Raw genomic sequence first — 17307 nt, 5'->3', positions numbered from 1 at the left:
TACACAGGTATTATCCACTGTTACTATATATAGCGGTCAAATTGACAATTAAAGAATGAAAATCCAAATTAAGCTAAGTAAAAAATAATGTCCTCCCCGGCGGGGAATCGAACCCCGGTCTCCCGCGTGACAGGCGGGGATACTAACCACTATACTACCGAGGACTTATTAACGTCCATCATTTTTAGGTACTTAACGCTCACTGCTATCTTGTTAATATATTGAACGCATCCGCAAAATTCATAGTATTGATTGCTGTAGGCGATATATGTTAAGCGCAACCGATCCGTCATTCTACTTACTTGTTTTCTCTGCTACTCTTGCTAATTGAAATATCTTAATGAATTATCGCCCCTCCTTCCCCTAATATACGTTTTAGATTCAATTGATGGCGCTTTTTTGTTTTTATTACTAAATGTACAATACATCCAAATACGTATAAATCATCAATTTAACCATTTGTATACAGACCCCGTGATAGCTCAGTTGGTAGAGCGGGAGACTGTAGTGGAATAAGAAAATCTGACATCTCTAGGTCGGTGGTTCGACTCCGCCTCACGGGATATTTTTTGGTCCCATTTCACTCTCAAATATTACCATTGTTCAAGGAATTTTAGCGAATGCACATTAGCGGCTTGTTATGCATGTACCACGTTTCAACCTTATTCATTTTGTTTTAACGACCGACCGCCAAAGCAGTTGTAGGCATATCACGTAATTGTGCTAAATATAAATAAATCTTCATTATGTACAAATGTACGTAGCTCTCGAGACTACTTTGAACTGTAGTTAGAACCGATAAAGTGACTGAATGACATCTGTACGCATAAAGGCGTTATTTAATGACATATTACCCAAGAGGGGGACTAGCTCACATGGTAGAGCGCTCGCTTAGCATGCGAGAGGTACCGGGATCGATGCCCGGGTCCTCCATTAATTTTTGAATGTCGCCAATACTCAATTTTTCGGTAGTCTTTGTGCATTGAAAATGAATAGAGTCTGATATGAACGAAATAAGGAAATTGTGTCGATTCGAGTGTATGTCCTGCCCGTACACATGTTACAAGAATCCTTCATTCATTGACACTCTCATGTTTATTTTAATGTGATTAGTTCGACTCGTTCACCACATTCGGGATGTATTATAATAATGAGTAAATAATCTGTCATAAAGGATTAATGATGCAGTACTAGTGATAGTCAGGTTTAGTTTATCTTTGCGTCTTTTTTCAAAAATATGTTCATGAATGCTAAAAAGTAGACACATTTAAAGGTTGGGAACGTGTTCAAAACTTAACTGGTCTTCTGATGACATGAACTGGAGATGCTACGGCATAAACAATATGACAGTTGGATTGGTTTCAAACCCTTACACAGGTATTATCCACTGTTACTATATATAGCGGTCAAATTGACAATTAAAGAATGAAAATCCAAATTAAGCCAAGTAAAAAATAATGTCCTCCCCGGCGGGGAATCGAACCCCGGTCTCCCGCGTGACAGGCGGGGATACTAACCACTATACTACCGAGGACTTATTAACGTCCATCATTTTTAGGTACTTAACGCTCACTGCTATCTTGTTAATATATTGAACGCATCCGCAAAATTCATAGTATTGATTGCTGTAGGCGATATATGTTAAGCGCAACCGATCCGTCATTCTACTTACTTGTTTTCTCTGCTACTCTTGCTAATTGAAATATCTTAATGAATTATCGCCCCTCCTTCCCCTAATATACGTTTTAGATTCAATTGATGGCGCTTTTTTGTTTTTATTACTAAATGTACAATACATCCAAATACGTATAAATCATCAATTTAACCATTTGTATACAGACCCCGTGATAGCTCAGTTGGTAGAGCGGGAGACTGTAGTGGAATAAGAAAATCTGACATCTCTAGGTCGGTGGTTCGACTCCGCCTCACGGGATATTTTTTGGTCCCATTTCACTCTCAAATATTACCATTGTTCAAGGAATTTTAGCGAATGCACATTAGCGGCTTGTTATGCATGTACCACGTTTCAACCTTATTCATTTTGTTTTAACGACCGACCGCCAAAGCAGTTGTAGGCATATCACGTAATTGTGCTAAATATAAATAAATCTTCATTATGTACAAATGTACGTAGCTCTCGAGACTACTTTGAACTGTAGTTAGAACCGATAAAGTGACTGAATGACATCTGTACGCATAAAGGCGTTATTTAATGACATATTACCCAAGAGGGGGACTAGCTCACATGGTAGAGCGCTCGCTTAGCATGCGAGAGGTACCGGGATCGATGAGGACTTCCGGTTAGTGTTCTGAAGTGTATACACGTCTTTTTGAAAGTAGGATATATTTGATTCTGTTATCAAGGTTATGCTCGGAACTCCAAGCAGTGAAATGTTTATAATTTTCGGACCTTGTTTGCAGTAAGTAATTTCTTCTATTTTAAAGAGAATAACTGTTTTGAAATATCTATTTTGACGGCTAAATTGTGTATCGAACCTGATCAGAGGCTCCGTTGGTTTATTTTGTTTCATATATGAAAACATTGACTGTGCGTTATGGATAGATTACCCAAGTTTCTTATAAAGGCGCTAGAATGTGCATGTGAGGAGTATGGAATAATAACATATAGTTTCCATGGTGATAATGACAAAACAAGAATTTCGGTTATGTTCTCTAATACTGATACAAATAAGCAGGTAAAACGTAAATCAGAATCGGCAAGAAAGAGAGATAATAAACGTTTGAAAGAATTTAATTTCATTCAAAGTAACACAGACGTGTTGAACGTTGATGATAATGAAAGTATTGTAATTGATAATATTAACATTGAAGCTTGTACCGTGGATAAATGCGAGGAAAGTACAATGATTACAGACATTCCCCTTATGGGAGCCTCTTCATTCACACATAGTATTCCAATTCAACACGTGGATAAAAATATAGAACGATGTACATTTAATGATGTTGATATACCCGTAAAACAGGTTATTAATAGCGAAAGGAATTTACCTGTAGGAGAGACAAAAGAGTGTAAAGAAAAACGTAAACAAATAGTGAAACGTAAACATAGTAAAGAAATTGAAATAAAAGAACAAAATAGTGATGTTTGTAATAAAGATATTATAGAATCGAAACATGAAGAATTCGGGAAAATTGTTTGTAAAAGAAGTCTTACAAGTGGTGATGTTTTGATCGGAAAGATCATTAATAAGAACCTTATAGTTACATGTAATGTAAATAGAAAATCTGTTGAAGCGGTTGATAACCGGGATGCAAGATATGAACATTATTTGCGATTACTTTTTAAGCAGTATGATGACATAACAGAGACGGATTTTTATTCGGACAAAGCGAAGGAAGCTATTCAATTGATGATAAACTATGTGAAATGTAATAAATTGTCGACATTATAATGAAGTTATTTATAAGTCTTTTGTGTGATAGGTTTGCATGAAAGTATGTATAATTCTGTGAGTGATTCAATTTAGTTATATTATTTTGCGGTATATAAGTACTTAGTTGCAAGCTAATTTTTTTTTTGTGTTTATTTAGAAAAAAAACTTTGACTTCGTTGAATGTGTTTTCAGGAATGGAATCCATCCGCAAACGCTACAAATGAACATTGTTGAATATTTGAATAGACAGTTAAAAATAATTGTTTAATACAAGGTATCTATATACATATACGCTGTTATTGATATAATGAAGTAAGTTTAGGATTTGTGTGATTGTTATTGGTTGTAAAAAGAAAGAATGCTGTAGAATGGTAGTATAGGGACTCTATGTTTTCTGTGATAATATGTAAAATTTGTTGTAAATAATAGAATTGAGGTTTAATAAATATAAAGATAAAAAAAAAAAAAAAGAGCGCTCGCTTAGCATGCGAGAGGTACCGGGATCGATGCCCGGGTCCTCCATTAATTTTTGAATGTCGCCAATACTCAATTTTTCGGTAGTCTTTGTGCATTGAAAATGAACGAAATAAGGAAATTGTGTCGATTCGAGTGTATGTCCTGCCCTTACACATGTTACAAGAATCCTTCATTCATTGACACTCTCATGTTTATTTTAATGTGATTAGTTCGACTCGTTCACCACATTCGGGATGTATTATAATAATGAGTAAATAATCTGTCATAAAGGATTAATGATGCAGTACTAGTGATAGTCAGGTTTAGTTTATCTTTGCGTCTTTTTTCAAAAATATGTTCATGAATGCTAAAAAGTAGACACATTTAAAGGTTGGGAACGTGTTCAAAACTTAACTGGTCTTCTGATGACATGAACTGGAGATGCTACGGCATAAACAATATGACAGTTGGATTGGTTTCAAACCCTTACACAGGTATTATCCACTGTTACTATAGCGGTCAAATTGACAATTAAAGAATGAAAATCCAAATTAAGCCAAGTAAAAAATAATGTCCTCCCCGGCGGGGAATCGAACCCCGGTCTCCCGCGTGACAGGCGGGGATACTAACCACTATACTACCGAGGACTTATTAACGTCCATCATTTTTAGGTACTTAACGCTCACTGCTATCTTGTTAATATATTGAACGCATCCGCAAAATTCATAGTATTGATTGCTGTAGGCGATATATGTTAAGCGCAACCGATCCGTCATTCTACTTACTTGTTTTCTCTGCTACTCTTGCTAATTGAAATATCTTAATGAATTATCGCCCCTCCTTCCCCTAATATACGTTTTAGATTCAATTGATGGCGCTTTTTTGTTTTTATTACTAAATGTACAATACATCCAAATACGTATAAATCATCAATTTAACCATTTGTATACAGACCCCGTGATAGCTCAGTTGGTAGAGCGGGAGACTGTAGTGGAATAAGAAAATCTGACATCTCTAGGTCGGTGGTTCGACTCCGCCTCACGGGATATTTTTTGGTCCCATTTCACTCTCAAATATTACCATTGTTCAAGGAATTTTAGCGAATGCACATTAGCGGCTTGTTATGCATGTACCACGTTTCAACCTTATTCATTTTGTTTTAACGACCGACCGCCAAAGCAGTTGTAGGCATATCACGTAATTGTGCTAAATATAAATAAATCTTCATTATGTACAAATGTACGTAGCTCTCGAGACTACTTTGAACTGTAGTTAGAACCGATAAAGTGACTGAATGACATCTGTACGCATAAAGGCGTTATTTAATGACATATTACCCAAGAGGGGGACTAGCTCACATGGTAGAGCGCTCGCTTAGCATGCGAGAGGTACCGGGATCGATGCCCGGGTCCTCCATTAATTTTTGAATGTCGCCAATACTCAATTTTTCGGTAGTCTTTGTGCATTGAAAATGAATAGAGTCTGATATGAACGAAATAAGGAAATTGTGTCGATTCGAGTGTATGTCCTGCCCTTACACATGTTACAAGAATCCTTCATTCATTGACACTTTCATGTTTATTTTAATGTGATTAGTTCGACTCGTTCACCACATTCGGGATGTATTATAATAATGAGTAAATAATCTGTCATAAAGGATTAATGATGCAGTACTAGTGATAGTCAGGTTTAGTTTATCTTTGCGTCTTTTTTCAAAAATATGTTCATGAATGCTAAAAAGTAGACACATTTAAAGGTTGGGAACGTGTTCAAAACTTAACTGGTCTTCTGATGACATGAACTGGAGATGCTACGGCATAAACAATATGACAGTTGGATTGGTTTCAAACCCTTACACAGGTATTATCCACTGTTACTATATATAGCGGTCAAATTGACAATTAAAGAATGAAAATCCAAATTAAGCTAAGTAAAAAATAATGTCCTCCCCGGCGGGGAATCGAACCCCGGTCTCCCGCGTGACAGGCGGGGATACTAACCACTATACTACCGAGGACTTATTAACGTCCATCATTTTTAGGTACTTAACGCTCACTGCTATCTTGTTAATATATTGAACGCATCCGCAAAATTCATAGTATTGATTGCTGTAGGCGATATATGTTAAGCGCAACCGATCCGTCATTCTACTTACTTGTTTTCTCTGCTACTCTTGCTAATTGAAATATCTTAATGAATTATCGCCCCTCCTTCCCCTAATATACGTTTTAGATTCAATTGATGGCGCTTTTTTGTTTTTATTACTAAATGTACAATACATCCAAATACGTATAAATCATCAATTTAACCATTTGTATACAGACCCCGTGATAGCTCAGTTGGTAGAGCGGGAGACTGTAGTGGAATAAGAAAATCTGACATCTCTAGGTCGGTGGTTCGACTCCGCCTCACGGGATATTTTTTGGTCCCATTTCACTCTCAAATATTACCATTGTTCAAGGAATTTTAGCGAATGCACATTAGCGGCTTGTTATGCATGTACCACGTTTCAACCTTATTCATTTTGTTTTAACGACCGACCGCCAAAGCAGTTGTAGGCATATCACGTAATTGTGCTAAATATAAATAAATCTTCATTATGTACAAATGTACGTAGCTCTCGAGACTACTTTGAACTGTAGTTAGAACCGATAAAGTGACTGAATGACATCTGTACGCATAAAGGCGTTATTTAATGACATATTACCCAAGAGGGGGACTAGCTCACATGGTAGAGCGCTCGCTTAGCATGCGAGAGGTACCGGGATCGATGCCCGGGTCCTCCATTAATTTTTGAATGTCGCCAATACTCAATTTTTCGGTAGTCTTTGTGCATTGAAAATGAATAGAGTCTGATATGAACGAAATAAGGAAATTGTGTCGATTCGAGTGTATGTCCTGCCCGTACACATGTTACAAGAATCCTTCATTCATTGACACTCTCGTGTTTATTTTAATGTGATTAGTTCGACTCGTTCACCACATTCGGGATGTATTATAATAATGAGTAAATAATCTGTCATAAAGGATTAATGATGCAGTACTAGTGATAGTCAGGTTTAGTTTATCTTTGCGTCTTTTTTCAAAAATATGTTCATGAATGCTAAAAAGTAGACACATTTAAAGGTTGGGAACGTGTTCAAAACTTAACTGGTCTTCTGATGACATGAACTGGAGATGCTACGGCATAAACAATATGACAGTTGGATTGGTTTCAAACCCTTACACAGGTATTATCCACTGTTACTATATATAGCGGTCAAATTGACAATTAAAGAATGAAAATCCAAATTAAGCCAAGTAAAAAATAATGTCCTCCCCGGCGGGGAATCGAACCCCGGTCTCCCGCGTGACAGGCGGGGATACTAACCACTATACTTCCGAGGACTTATTAACGTCCATCATTTTTAGGTACTTAACGCTCACTGCTATCTTGTTAATATATTGAACGCATCCGCAAAATTCATAGTATTGATTGCTGTAGGCGATATATGTTAAGCGCAACCGATCCGTCATTCTACTTACTTGTTTTCTCTGCTACTCTTGCTAATTGAAATATCTTAATGAATTATCGCCCCTCCTTCCCCTAATATACGTTTTAGATTCAATTGATGGCGCTTTTTTGTTTTTATTACTAAATGTACAATACATCCAAATACGTATAAATCATCAATTTAACCATTTGTATACAGACCCCGTGATAGCTCAGTTGGTAGAGCGGGAGACTGTAGTGGAATAAGAAAATCTGACATCTCTAGGTCGGTGGTTCGACTCCGCCTCACGGGATATTTTTTGGTCCCATTTCACTCTCAAATATTACCATTGTTCAAGGAATTTTAGCGAATGCACATTAGCGGCTTGTTATGCATGTACCACGTTTCAACCTTATTCATTTTGTTTTAACGACCGACCGCCAAAGCAGTTGTAGGCATATCACGTAATTGTGCTAAATATAAATAAATCTTCATTATGTACAAATGTACGTAGCTCTCGAGACTACTTTGAACTGTAGTTAGAACCGATAAAGTGACTGAATGACATCTGTACGCATAAAGGCGTTATTTAATGACATATTACCCAAGAGGGGGACTAGCTCACATGGTAGAGCGCTCGCTTAGCATGCGAGAGGTACCGGGATCGATGCCCGGGTCCTCCATTAATTTTTGAATGTCGCCAATACTCAATTTTTCGGTAGTCTTTGTGCATTGAAAATGAATAGAGTCTGATATGAACGAAATAAGGAAATTGTGTCGATTCGAGTGTATGTCCTGCCCTTACACATGTTACAAGAATCCTTCATTCATTGACACTTTCATGTTTATTTTAATGTGATTAGTTCGACTCGTTCACCACATTCGGGATGTATTATAATAATGAGTAAATAATCTGTCATAAAGGATTAATGATGCAGTACTAGTGATAGTCAGGTTTAGTTTATCTTTGCGTCTTTTTTCAAAAATATGTTCATGAATGCTAAAAAGTAGACACATTTAAAGGTTGGGAACGTGTTCAAAACTTAACTGGTCTTCTGATGACATGAACTGGAGATGCTACGGCATAAACAATATGACAGTTGGATTGGTTTCAAACCCTTACACAGGTATTATCCACTGTTACTATATATAGCGGTCAAATTGACAATTAAAGAATGAAAATCCAAATTAAGCTAAGTAAAAAATAATGTCCTCCCCGGCGGGGAATCGAACCCCGGTCTCCCGCGTGACAGGCGGGGATACTAACCACTATACTACCGAGGACTTATTAACGTCCATCATTTTTAGGTACTTAACGCTCACTGCTATCTTGTTAATATATTGAACGCATCCGCAAAATTCATAGTATTGATTGCTGTAGGCGATATATGTTAAGCGCAACCGATCCGTCATTCTACTTACTTGTTTTCTCTGCTACTCTTGCTAATTGAAATATCTTAATGAATTATCGCCCCTCCTTCCCCTAATATACGTTTTAGATTCAATTGATGGCGCTTTTTTGTTTTTATTACTAAATGTACAATACATCCAAATACGTATAAATCATCAATTTAACCATTTGTATACAGACCCCGTGATAGCTCAGTTGGTAGAGCGGGAGACTGTAGTGGAATAAGAAAATCTGACATCTCTAGGTCGGTGGTTCGACTCCGCCTCACGGGATATTTTTTGGTCCCATTTCACTCTCAAATATTACCATTGTTCAAGGAATTTTAGCGAATGCACATTAGCGGCTTGTTATGCATGTACCACGTTTCAACCTTATTCATTTTGTTTTAACGACCGACCGCCAAAGCAGTTGTAGGCATATCACGTAATTGTGCTAAATATAAATAAATCTTCATTATGTACAAATGTACGTAGCTCTCGAGACTACTTTGAACTGTAGTTAGAACCGATAAAGTGACTGAATGACATCTGTACGCATAAAGGCGTTATTTAATGACATATTACCCAAGAGGGGGACTAGCTCACATGGTAGAGCGCTCGCTTAGCATGCGAGAGGTACCGGGATCGATGCCCGGGTCCTCCATTAATTTTTGAATGTCGCCAATACTCAATTTTTCGGTAGTCTTTGTGCATTGAAAATGAATAGAGTCTGATATGAACGAAATAAGGAAATTGTGTCGATTCGAGTGTATGTCCTGCCCGTACACATGTTACAAGAATCCTTCATTCATTGACACTCTCGTGTTTATTTTAATGTGATTAGTTCGACTCGTTCACCACATTCGGGATGTATTATAATAATGAGTAAATAATCTGTCATAAAGGATTAATGATGCAGTACTAGTGATAGTCAGGTTTAGTTTATCTTTGCGTCTTTTTTCAAAAATATGTTCATGAATGCTAAAAAGTAGACACATTTAAAGGTTGGGAACGTGTTCAAAACTTAACTGGTCTTCTGATGACATGAACTGGAGATGCTACGGCATAAACAATATGACAGTTGGATTGGTTTCAAACCCTTACACAGGTATTATCCACTGTTACTATATATAGCGGTCAAATTGACAATTAAAGAATGAAAATCCAAATTAAGCCAAGTAAAAAATAATGTCCTCCCCGGCGGGGAATCGAACCCCGGTCTCCCGCGTGACAGGCGGGGATACTAACCACTATACTACCGAGGACTTATTAACGTCCATCATTTTTAGGTACTTAACGCTCACTGCTATCTTGTTAATATATTGAACGCATCCGCAAAATTCATAGTATTGATTGCTGCAGGCGATATATGTTAAGCGCAACCGATCCGTCATTCTACTTACTTGTTTTCTCTGCTACTCTTGCTAATTGAAATATCTTAATGAATTATCGCCCCTCCTTCCCCTAATATACGTTTTAGATTCAATTGATGGCGCTTTTTTGTTTTTATTACTAAATGTACAATACATCCAAATACGTATAAATCATCAATTTAACCATTTGTATACAGACCCCGTGATAGCTCAGTTGGTAGAGCGGGAGACTGTAGTGGAATAAGAAAATCTGACATCTCTAGGTCGGTGGTTCGACTCCGCCTCACGGGATATTTTTTGGTCCCATTTCACTCTCAAATATTACCATTGTTCAAGGAATTTTAGCGAATGCACATTAGCGGCTTGTTATGCATGTACCACGTTTCAACCTTATTCATTTTGTTTTAACGACCGACCGCCAAAGCAGTTGTAGGCATATCACGTAATTGTGCTAAATATAAATAAATCTTCATTATGTACAAATGTACGTAGCTCTCGAGACTACTTTGAACTGTAGTTAGAACCGATAAAGTGACTGAATGACATCTGTACGCATAAAGGCGTTATTTAATGACATATTACCCAAGAGGGGGACTAGCTCACATGGTAGAGCGCTCGCTTAGCATGCGAGAGGTACCGGGATCGATGCCCGGGTCCTCCATTAATTTTTGAATGTCGCCAATACTCAATTTTTCGGTAGTCTTTGTGCATTGAAAATGAATAGAGTCTGATATGAACGAAATAAGGAAATTGTGTCGATTCGAGTGTATGTCCTGCCCGTACACATGTTACAAGAATCCTTCATTCATTGACACTCTCGTGTTTATTTTAATGTGATTAGTTCGACTCGTTCACCACATTCGGGATGTATTATAATAATGAGTAAATAATCTGTCATAAAGGATTAATGATGCAGTACTAGTGATAGTCAGGTTTAGTTTATCTTTGCGTCTTTTTTCAAAAATATGTTCATGAATGCTAAAAAGTAGACACATTTAAAGGTTGGGAACGTGTTCAAAACTTAACTGGTCTTCTGATGACATGAACTGGAGATGCTACGGCATAAACAATATGACAGTTGGATTGGTTTCAAACCCTTACACAGGTATTATCCACTGTTACTATATATAGCGGTCAAATTGACAATTAAAGAATGAAAATCCAAATTAAGCCAAGTAAAAAATAATGTCCTCCCCGGCGGGGAATCGAACCCCGGTCTCCCGCGTGACAGGCGGGGATACTAACCACTATACTACCGAGGACTTATTAACGTCCATCATTTTTAGGTACTTAACGCTCACTGCTATCTTGTTAATATATTGAACGCATCCGCAAAATTCATAGTATTGATTGCTGCAGGCGATATATGTTAAGCGCAACCGATCCGTCATTCTACTTACTTGTTTTCTCTGCTACTCTTGCTAATTGAAATATCTTAATGAATTATCGCCCCTCCTTCCCCTAATATACGTTTTAGATTCAATTGATGGCGCTTTTTTGTTTTTATTACTAAATGTACAATACATCCAAATACGTATAAATCATCAATTTAACCATTTGTATACAGACCCCGTGATAGCTCAGTTGGTAGAGCGGGAGACTGTAGTGGAATAAGAAAATCTGACATCTCTAGGTCGGTGGTTCGACTCCGCCTCACGGGATATTTTTTGGTCCCATTTCACTCTCAAATATTACCATTGTTCAAGGAATTTTAGCGAATGCACATTAGCGGCTTGTTATGCATGTACCACGTTTCAACCTTATTCATTTTGTTTTAACGACCGACCGCCAAAGCAGTTGTAGGCATATCACGTAATTGTGCTAAATATAAATAAATCTTCATTATGTACAAATGTACGTAGCTCTCGAGACTACTTTGAACTGTAGTTAGAACCGATAAAGTGACTGAATGACATCTGTACGCATAAAGGCGTTATTTAATGACATATTACCCAAGAGGGGGACTAGCTCACATGGTAGAGCGCTCGCTTAGCATGCGAGAGGTACCGGGATCGATGCCCGGGTCCTCCATTAATTTTTGAATGTCGCCAATACTCAATTTTTCGGTAGTCTTTGTGCATTGAAAATGAATAGAGTCTGATATGAACGAAATAAGGAAATTGTGTCGATTCGAGTGTATGTCCTGCCCGTACACATGTTACAAGAATCCTTCATTCATTGACACTCTCGTGTTTATTTTAATGTGATTAGTTCGACTCGTTCACCACATTCGGGATGTATTATAATAATGAGTAAATAATCTGTCATAAAGGATTAATGATGCAGTACTAGTGATAGTCAGGTTTAGTTTATCTTTGCGTCTTTTTTCAAAAATATGTTCATGAATGCTAAAAAGTAGACACATTTAAAGGTTGGGAACGTGTTCAAAACTTAACTGGTCTTCTGATGACATGAACTGGAGATGCTACGGCATAAACAATATGACAGTTGGATTGGTTTCAAACCCTTACACAGGTATTATCCACTGTTACTATATATAGCGGTCAAATTGACAATTAAAGAATGAAAATCCAAATTAAGCCAAGTAAAAAATAATGTCCTCCCCGGCGGGGAATCGAACCCCGGTCTCCCGCGTGACAGGCGGGGATACTAACCACTATACTACCGAGGACTTATTAACGTCCATCATTTTTAGGTACTTAACGCTCACTGCTATCTTGTTAATATATTGAACGCATCCGCAAAATTCATAGTATTGATTGCTGCAGGCGATATATGTTAAGCGCAACCGATCCGTCATTCTACTTACTTGTTTTCTCTGCTACTCTTGCTAATTGAAATATCTTAATGAATTATCGCCCCTCCTTCCCCTAATATACGTTTTAGATTCAATTGATGGCGCTTTTTTGTTTTTATTACTAAATGTACAATACATCCAAATACGTATAAATCATCAATTTAACCATTTGTATACAGACCCCGTGATAGCTCAGTTGGTAGAGCGGGAGACTGTAGTGGAATAAGAAAATCTGACATCTCTAGGTCGGTGGTTCGACTCCGCCTCACGGGATATTTTTTGGTCCCATTTCACTCTCAAATATTACCATTGTTCAAGGAATTTTAGCGAATGCACATTAGCGGCTTGTTATGCATGTACCACGTTTCAACCTTATTCATTTTGTTTTAACGACCGACCGCCAAAGCAGTTGTAGGCATATCACGTAATTGTGCTAAATATAAATAAATCTTCATTATGTACAAATGTACGTAGCTCTCGAGACTACTTTGAACTGTAGTTAGAACCGATAAAGTGACTGAATGACATCTGTACGCATAAAGGCGTTATTTAATGACATATTACCCAAGAGGGGGACTAGCTCACATGGTAGAGCGCTCGCTTAGCATGCGAGAGGTACCGGGATCGATGCCCGGGTCCTCCATTAATTTTTGAATGTCGCCAATACTCAATTTTTCGGTAGTCTTTGTGCATTGAAAATGAATAGAGTCTGATATGAACGAAATAAGGAAATTGTGTCGATTCGAGTGTATGTCCTGCCCGTACACATGTTACAAGAATCCTTCATTCATTGACACTCTCGTGTTTATTTTAATGTGATTAGTTCGACTCGTTCACCACATTCGGGATGTATTATAATAATGAGTAAATAATCTGTCATAAAGGATTAATGATGCAGTACTAGTGATAGTCAGGTTTAGTTTATCTTTGCGTCTTTTTTCAAAAATATGTTCATGAATGCTAAAAAGTAGACACATTTAAAGGTTGGGAACGTGTTCAAAACTTAACTGGTCTTCTGATGACATGAACTGGAGATGCTACGGCATAAACAATATGACAGTTGGATTGGTTTCAAACCCTTACACAGGTATTATCCACTGTTACTATATATAGCGGTCAAATTGACAATTAAAGAATGAAAATCCAAATTAAGCCAAGTAAAAAATAATGTCCTCCCCGGCGGGGAATCGAACCCCGGTCTCCCGCGTGACAGGCGGGGATACTAACCACTATACTACCGAGGACTTATTAACGTCCATCATTTTTAGGTACTTAACGCTCACTGCTATCTTGTTAATATATTGAACGCATCCGCAAAATTCATAGTATTGATTGCTGTAGGCGATATATGTTAAGCGCAACCGATCCGTCATTCTACTTACTTGTTTTCTCTGCTACTCTTGCTAATTGGAATATCTTAATGAATTATCGCCCCTCCTTCCCCTAATATACGTTTTAGATTCAATTGATGGCGCTTTTTTGTTTTTATTACTAAATGTACAATACATCCAAATACGTATAAATCATCAATTTAACCATTTGTATACAGACCCCGTGATAGCTCAGTTGGTAGAGCGGGAGACTGTAGTGGAATAAGAAAATCTGACATCTCTAGGTCGGTGGTTCGACTCCGCCTCACGGGATATTTTTTGGTCCCATTTCACTCTCAAATATTACCATTGTTCAAGGAATTTTAGCGAATGCACATTAGCGGCTTGTTATGCATGTACCACGTTTCAACCTTATTCATTTTGTTTTAACGACCGACCGCCAAAGCAGTTGTAGGCATATCACGTAATTGTGCTAAATATAAATAAATCTTCATTATGTACAAATGTACGTAGCTCTCGAGACTACTTTGAACTGTAGTTAGAACCGATAAAGTGACTGAATGACATCTGTACGCATAAAGGCGTTATTTAATGACATATTACCCAAGAGGGGGACTAGCTCACATGGTAGAGCGCTCGCTTAGCATGCGAGAGGTACCGGGATCGATGCCCGGGTCCTCCATTAATTTTTGAATGTCGCCAATACTCAATTTTTCGGTAGTCTTTGTGCATTGAAAATGAATAGAGTCTGATATGAACGAAATAAGGAAATTGTGTCGATTCGAGTGTATGTCCTGCCCGTACACATGTTACAAGAATCCTTCATTCATTGACACTCTCATGTTTATTTTAATGTGATTAGTTCGACTCGTTCACCACATTCGGGATGTATTATAATAATGAGTAAATAATCTGTCATAAAGGATTAATGATGCAGTACTAGTGATAGTCAGGTTTAGTTTATCTTTGCGTCTTTTTTCAAAAATATGTTCATGAATGCTAAAAAGTAGACACATTTAAAGGTTGGGAACGTGTTCAAAACTTAACTGGTCTTCTGATGACATGAACTGGAGATGCTACGGCATAAACAATATGACAGTTGGATTGGTTTCAAACCCTTACACAGGTATTATCCACTGTTACTATATATAGCGGTCAAATTGACAATTAAAGAATGAAAATCCAAATTAAGCCAAGTAAAAAATAATGTCCTCCCCGGCGGGGAATCGAACCCCGGTCTCCCGCGTGACAGGCGGGGATACTAACCACTATACTACCGAGGACTTATTAACGTCCATCATTTTTAGGTACTTAACGCTCACTGCTATCTTGTTAATATATTGAACGCATCCGCAAAATTCATAGTATTGATTGCTGCAGGCGATATATGTTAAGCGCAACCGATCCGTCATTCTACTTACTTGTTTTCTCTGCTACTCTTGCTAATTGGAATATCTTAATGAATTATCGCCCCTCCTTCCCCTAATATACGTTTTAGATTCAATTGATGGCGCTTTTTTGTTTTTATTACTAAATGTACAATACATCCAAATACGTATAAATCATCAATTTAACCATTTGTATACAGACCCCGTGATAGCTCAGTTGGTAGAGCGGGAGACTGTAGTGGAATAAGAAAATCTGACATCTCTAGGTCGGTGGTTCGACTCCGCCTCACGGGATATTTTTTGGTCCCATTTCACTCTCAAATATTACCATTGTTCAAGGAATTTTAGCGAATGCACATTAGCGGCTTGTTATGCATGTACCACGTTTCAACCTTATTCATTTTGTTTTAACGACCGACCGCCAAAGCAGTTGTAGGCATATCACGTAATTGTGCTAAATATAAATAAATCTTCATTATGTACAAATGTACGTAGCTCTCGAGACTACTTTGAACTGTAGTTAGAACCGATAAAGTGACTGAATGACATCTGTACGCATAAAGGCGTTATTTAATGACATATTACCCAAGAGGGGGACTAGCTCACATGGTAGAGCGCTCGCTTAGCATGCGAGAGGTACCGGGATCGATGCCCGGGTCCTCCATTAATTTTTGAATGTCGCCAATACTCAATTTTTCGGTAGTCTTTGTGCATTGAAAATGAATAGAGTCTGATATGAACGAAATAAGGAAATTGTGTCGATTCGAGTGTATGTCCTGCCCGTACACATGTTACAAGAATCCTTCATTCATTGACACTCTCATGTTTATTTTAATGTGATTAGTTCGACTCGTTCACCACATTCGGGATGTATTATAATAATGAGTAAATAATCTGTCATAAAGGATTAATGATGCAGTACTAGTGATAGTCAGGTTTAGTTTATCTTTGCGTCTTTTTTCAAAAATATGTTCATGAATGCTAAAAAGTAGACACATTTAAAGGTTGGGAACGTGTTCAAAACTTAACTGGTCTTCTGATGACATGAACTGGAGATGCTACGGCATAAACAATATGACAGTTGGATTGGTTTCAAACCCTTACACAGGTATTATCCACTGTTACTATATATAGCGGTCAAATTGACAATTAAAGAATGAAAATCCAAATTAAGCCAAGTAAAAAATAATGTCCTCCCCGGCGGGGAATCGAACCCCGGTCTCCCGCGTGACAGGCGGGGATACTAACCACTATACTACCGAGGACTTATTAACGTCCATCATTTTTAGGTACTTAACGCTCACTGCTATCTTGTTAATATATTGAACGCATCCGCAAAATTCATAGTATTGATTGCTGTAGGCGATATATGTTAAGCGCAACCGATCCGTCATTCTACTTACTTGTTTTCTCTGCTACTCTTGCTAATTGGAATATCTTAATGAATTATCGCCCCTCCTTCCCCTAATATACGTTTTAGATTCAATTGATGGCGCTTTTTTGTTTTTATTACTAAATGTACAATACATCCAAATACGTATAAATCATCAATTTAACCATTTGTATACAGACCCCGTGATAGCTCAGTTGGTAGAGCGGGAGACTGTAGTGGAATAAGAAAATCTGACATCTCTAGGTCGGTGGTTCGACTCCGCCTCACGGGATATTTTTTGGTCCCATTTCACTCTCAAATATTACCATTGTTCAAGGAATTTTAGCGAATGCACATTAGCGGCTTGTTATG

The 17307-nt window shown here is 37.7% G+C and overlaps 33 non-coding genes across 33 annotated transcripts; 22 read left to right on the top strand and 11 right to left on the bottom strand.

The window, feature by feature from the left end:
* Positions 1-92: 92 nt before the first annotated feature.
* Trnad-guc (transfer RNA aspartic acid (anticodon GUC)) lies at positions 93-164 on the bottom strand. The gene has a single exon. It is a non-coding gene; the product is annotated as a tRNA-Asp (tRNA).
* Positions 165-471: 307 nt separating this feature from the next.
* Positions 472-563, top strand: Trnay-gua (transfer RNA tyrosine (anticodon GUA)). Its single transcript is given in 2 exon segments — positions 472-508; positions 528-563. It is a non-coding gene; the product is annotated as a tRNA-Tyr (tRNA).
* Positions 564-860: 297 nt separating this feature from the next.
* Positions 861-933, top strand: Trnaa-agc (transfer RNA alanine (anticodon AGC)). Its single transcript has one exon. It is a non-coding gene; the product is annotated as a tRNA-Ala (tRNA).
* A 529-nt stretch (positions 934-1462) lies between these two features.
* On the bottom strand, positions 1463-1534 carry Trnad-guc (transfer RNA aspartic acid (anticodon GUC)). The gene has a single exon. It is a non-coding gene; the product is annotated as a tRNA-Asp (tRNA).
* Positions 1535-1841: 307 nt separating this feature from the next.
* Positions 1842-1933, top strand: Trnay-gua (transfer RNA tyrosine (anticodon GUA)). Its single transcript is given in 2 exon segments — positions 1842-1878; positions 1898-1933. It is a non-coding gene; the product is annotated as a tRNA-Tyr (tRNA).
* Positions 1934-4426: 2493 nt separating this feature from the next.
* On the bottom strand, positions 4427-4498 carry Trnad-guc (transfer RNA aspartic acid (anticodon GUC)). The gene has a single exon. It is a non-coding gene; the product is annotated as a tRNA-Asp (tRNA).
* Positions 4499-4805: 307 nt separating this feature from the next.
* Trnay-gua (transfer RNA tyrosine (anticodon GUA)) lies at positions 4806-4897 on the top strand. The gene is given in 2 exon segments: positions 4806-4842; positions 4862-4897. It is a non-coding gene; the product is annotated as a tRNA-Tyr (tRNA).
* A 297-nt stretch (positions 4898-5194) lies between these two features.
* On the top strand, positions 5195-5267 carry Trnaa-agc (transfer RNA alanine (anticodon AGC)). Its single transcript has one exon. It is a non-coding gene; the product is annotated as a tRNA-Ala (tRNA).
* Positions 5268-5796: 529 nt separating this feature from the next.
* Trnad-guc (transfer RNA aspartic acid (anticodon GUC)) lies at positions 5797-5868 on the bottom strand. Its single transcript has one exon. It is a non-coding gene; the product is annotated as a tRNA-Asp (tRNA).
* A 307-nt stretch (positions 5869-6175) lies between these two features.
* On the top strand, positions 6176-6267 carry Trnay-gua (transfer RNA tyrosine (anticodon GUA)). The gene is given in 2 exon segments: positions 6176-6212; positions 6232-6267. It is a non-coding gene; the product is annotated as a tRNA-Tyr (tRNA).
* Positions 6268-6564: 297 nt separating this feature from the next.
* Trnaa-agc (transfer RNA alanine (anticodon AGC)) lies at positions 6565-6637 on the top strand. The gene has a single exon. It is a non-coding gene; the product is annotated as a tRNA-Ala (tRNA).
* Positions 6638-7545: 908 nt separating this feature from the next.
* On the top strand, positions 7546-7637 carry Trnay-gua (transfer RNA tyrosine (anticodon GUA)). The gene is given in 2 exon segments: positions 7546-7582; positions 7602-7637. It is a non-coding gene; the product is annotated as a tRNA-Tyr (tRNA).
* A 297-nt stretch (positions 7638-7934) lies between these two features.
* On the top strand, positions 7935-8007 carry Trnaa-agc (transfer RNA alanine (anticodon AGC)). The gene has a single exon. It is a non-coding gene; the product is annotated as a tRNA-Ala (tRNA).
* Positions 8008-8536: 529 nt separating this feature from the next.
* Trnad-guc (transfer RNA aspartic acid (anticodon GUC)) lies at positions 8537-8608 on the bottom strand. Its single transcript has one exon. It is a non-coding gene; the product is annotated as a tRNA-Asp (tRNA).
* Positions 8609-8915: 307 nt separating this feature from the next.
* On the top strand, positions 8916-9007 carry Trnay-gua (transfer RNA tyrosine (anticodon GUA)). The gene is given in 2 exon segments: positions 8916-8952; positions 8972-9007. It is a non-coding gene; the product is annotated as a tRNA-Tyr (tRNA).
* A 297-nt stretch (positions 9008-9304) lies between these two features.
* On the top strand, positions 9305-9377 carry Trnaa-agc (transfer RNA alanine (anticodon AGC)). The gene has a single exon. It is a non-coding gene; the product is annotated as a tRNA-Ala (tRNA).
* A 529-nt stretch (positions 9378-9906) lies between these two features.
* Positions 9907-9978, bottom strand: Trnad-guc (transfer RNA aspartic acid (anticodon GUC)). Its single transcript has one exon. It is a non-coding gene; the product is annotated as a tRNA-Asp (tRNA).
* Positions 9979-10285: 307 nt separating this feature from the next.
* On the top strand, positions 10286-10377 carry Trnay-gua (transfer RNA tyrosine (anticodon GUA)). The gene is given in 2 exon segments: positions 10286-10322; positions 10342-10377. It is a non-coding gene; the product is annotated as a tRNA-Tyr (tRNA).
* A 297-nt stretch (positions 10378-10674) lies between these two features.
* Positions 10675-10747, top strand: Trnaa-agc (transfer RNA alanine (anticodon AGC)). The gene has a single exon. It is a non-coding gene; the product is annotated as a tRNA-Ala (tRNA).
* Positions 10748-11276: 529 nt separating this feature from the next.
* On the bottom strand, positions 11277-11348 carry Trnad-guc (transfer RNA aspartic acid (anticodon GUC)). The gene has a single exon. It is a non-coding gene; the product is annotated as a tRNA-Asp (tRNA).
* A 307-nt stretch (positions 11349-11655) lies between these two features.
* Positions 11656-11747, top strand: Trnay-gua (transfer RNA tyrosine (anticodon GUA)). The gene is given in 2 exon segments: positions 11656-11692; positions 11712-11747. It is a non-coding gene; the product is annotated as a tRNA-Tyr (tRNA).
* Positions 11748-12044: 297 nt separating this feature from the next.
* On the top strand, positions 12045-12117 carry Trnaa-agc (transfer RNA alanine (anticodon AGC)). The gene has a single exon. It is a non-coding gene; the product is annotated as a tRNA-Ala (tRNA).
* Positions 12118-12646: 529 nt separating this feature from the next.
* Positions 12647-12718, bottom strand: Trnad-guc (transfer RNA aspartic acid (anticodon GUC)). Its single transcript has one exon. It is a non-coding gene; the product is annotated as a tRNA-Asp (tRNA).
* Positions 12719-13025: 307 nt separating this feature from the next.
* Trnay-gua (transfer RNA tyrosine (anticodon GUA)) lies at positions 13026-13117 on the top strand. The gene is given in 2 exon segments: positions 13026-13062; positions 13082-13117. It is a non-coding gene; the product is annotated as a tRNA-Tyr (tRNA).
* A 297-nt stretch (positions 13118-13414) lies between these two features.
* On the top strand, positions 13415-13487 carry Trnaa-agc (transfer RNA alanine (anticodon AGC)). The gene has a single exon. It is a non-coding gene; the product is annotated as a tRNA-Ala (tRNA).
* A 529-nt stretch (positions 13488-14016) lies between these two features.
* On the bottom strand, positions 14017-14088 carry Trnad-guc (transfer RNA aspartic acid (anticodon GUC)). The gene has a single exon. It is a non-coding gene; the product is annotated as a tRNA-Asp (tRNA).
* A 307-nt stretch (positions 14089-14395) lies between these two features.
* Positions 14396-14487, top strand: Trnay-gua (transfer RNA tyrosine (anticodon GUA)). The gene is given in 2 exon segments: positions 14396-14432; positions 14452-14487. It is a non-coding gene; the product is annotated as a tRNA-Tyr (tRNA).
* A 297-nt stretch (positions 14488-14784) lies between these two features.
* Trnaa-agc (transfer RNA alanine (anticodon AGC)) lies at positions 14785-14857 on the top strand. The gene has a single exon. It is a non-coding gene; the product is annotated as a tRNA-Ala (tRNA).
* A 529-nt stretch (positions 14858-15386) lies between these two features.
* On the bottom strand, positions 15387-15458 carry Trnad-guc (transfer RNA aspartic acid (anticodon GUC)). The gene has a single exon. It is a non-coding gene; the product is annotated as a tRNA-Asp (tRNA).
* A 307-nt stretch (positions 15459-15765) lies between these two features.
* On the top strand, positions 15766-15857 carry Trnay-gua (transfer RNA tyrosine (anticodon GUA)). Its single transcript is given in 2 exon segments — positions 15766-15802; positions 15822-15857. It is a non-coding gene; the product is annotated as a tRNA-Tyr (tRNA).
* Positions 15858-16154: 297 nt separating this feature from the next.
* Positions 16155-16227, top strand: Trnaa-agc (transfer RNA alanine (anticodon AGC)). Its single transcript has one exon. It is a non-coding gene; the product is annotated as a tRNA-Ala (tRNA).
* A 529-nt stretch (positions 16228-16756) lies between these two features.
* Positions 16757-16828, bottom strand: Trnad-guc (transfer RNA aspartic acid (anticodon GUC)). The gene has a single exon. It is a non-coding gene; the product is annotated as a tRNA-Asp (tRNA).
* Positions 16829-17135: 307 nt separating this feature from the next.
* Trnay-gua (transfer RNA tyrosine (anticodon GUA)) lies at positions 17136-17227 on the top strand. Its single transcript is given in 2 exon segments — positions 17136-17172; positions 17192-17227. It is a non-coding gene; the product is annotated as a tRNA-Tyr (tRNA).
* The last annotated feature ends 80 nt before the right edge of the window (positions 17228-17307 follow it).

The sequence above is a fragment of the Mytilus edulis genome, chromosome 11 (genome assembly GCF_963676685.1).
Source record: "Mytilus edulis chromosome 11, xbMytEdul2.2, whole genome shotgun sequence".
Taxonomy (NCBI): Eukaryota; Metazoa; Mollusca; class Bivalvia; order Mytilida; family Mytilidae; genus Mytilus; species Mytilus edulis.
The sequence above is the reverse complement of the archived record's forward strand: the minus strand, read 5'-3'. Positions and strand labels throughout refer to the sequence as shown.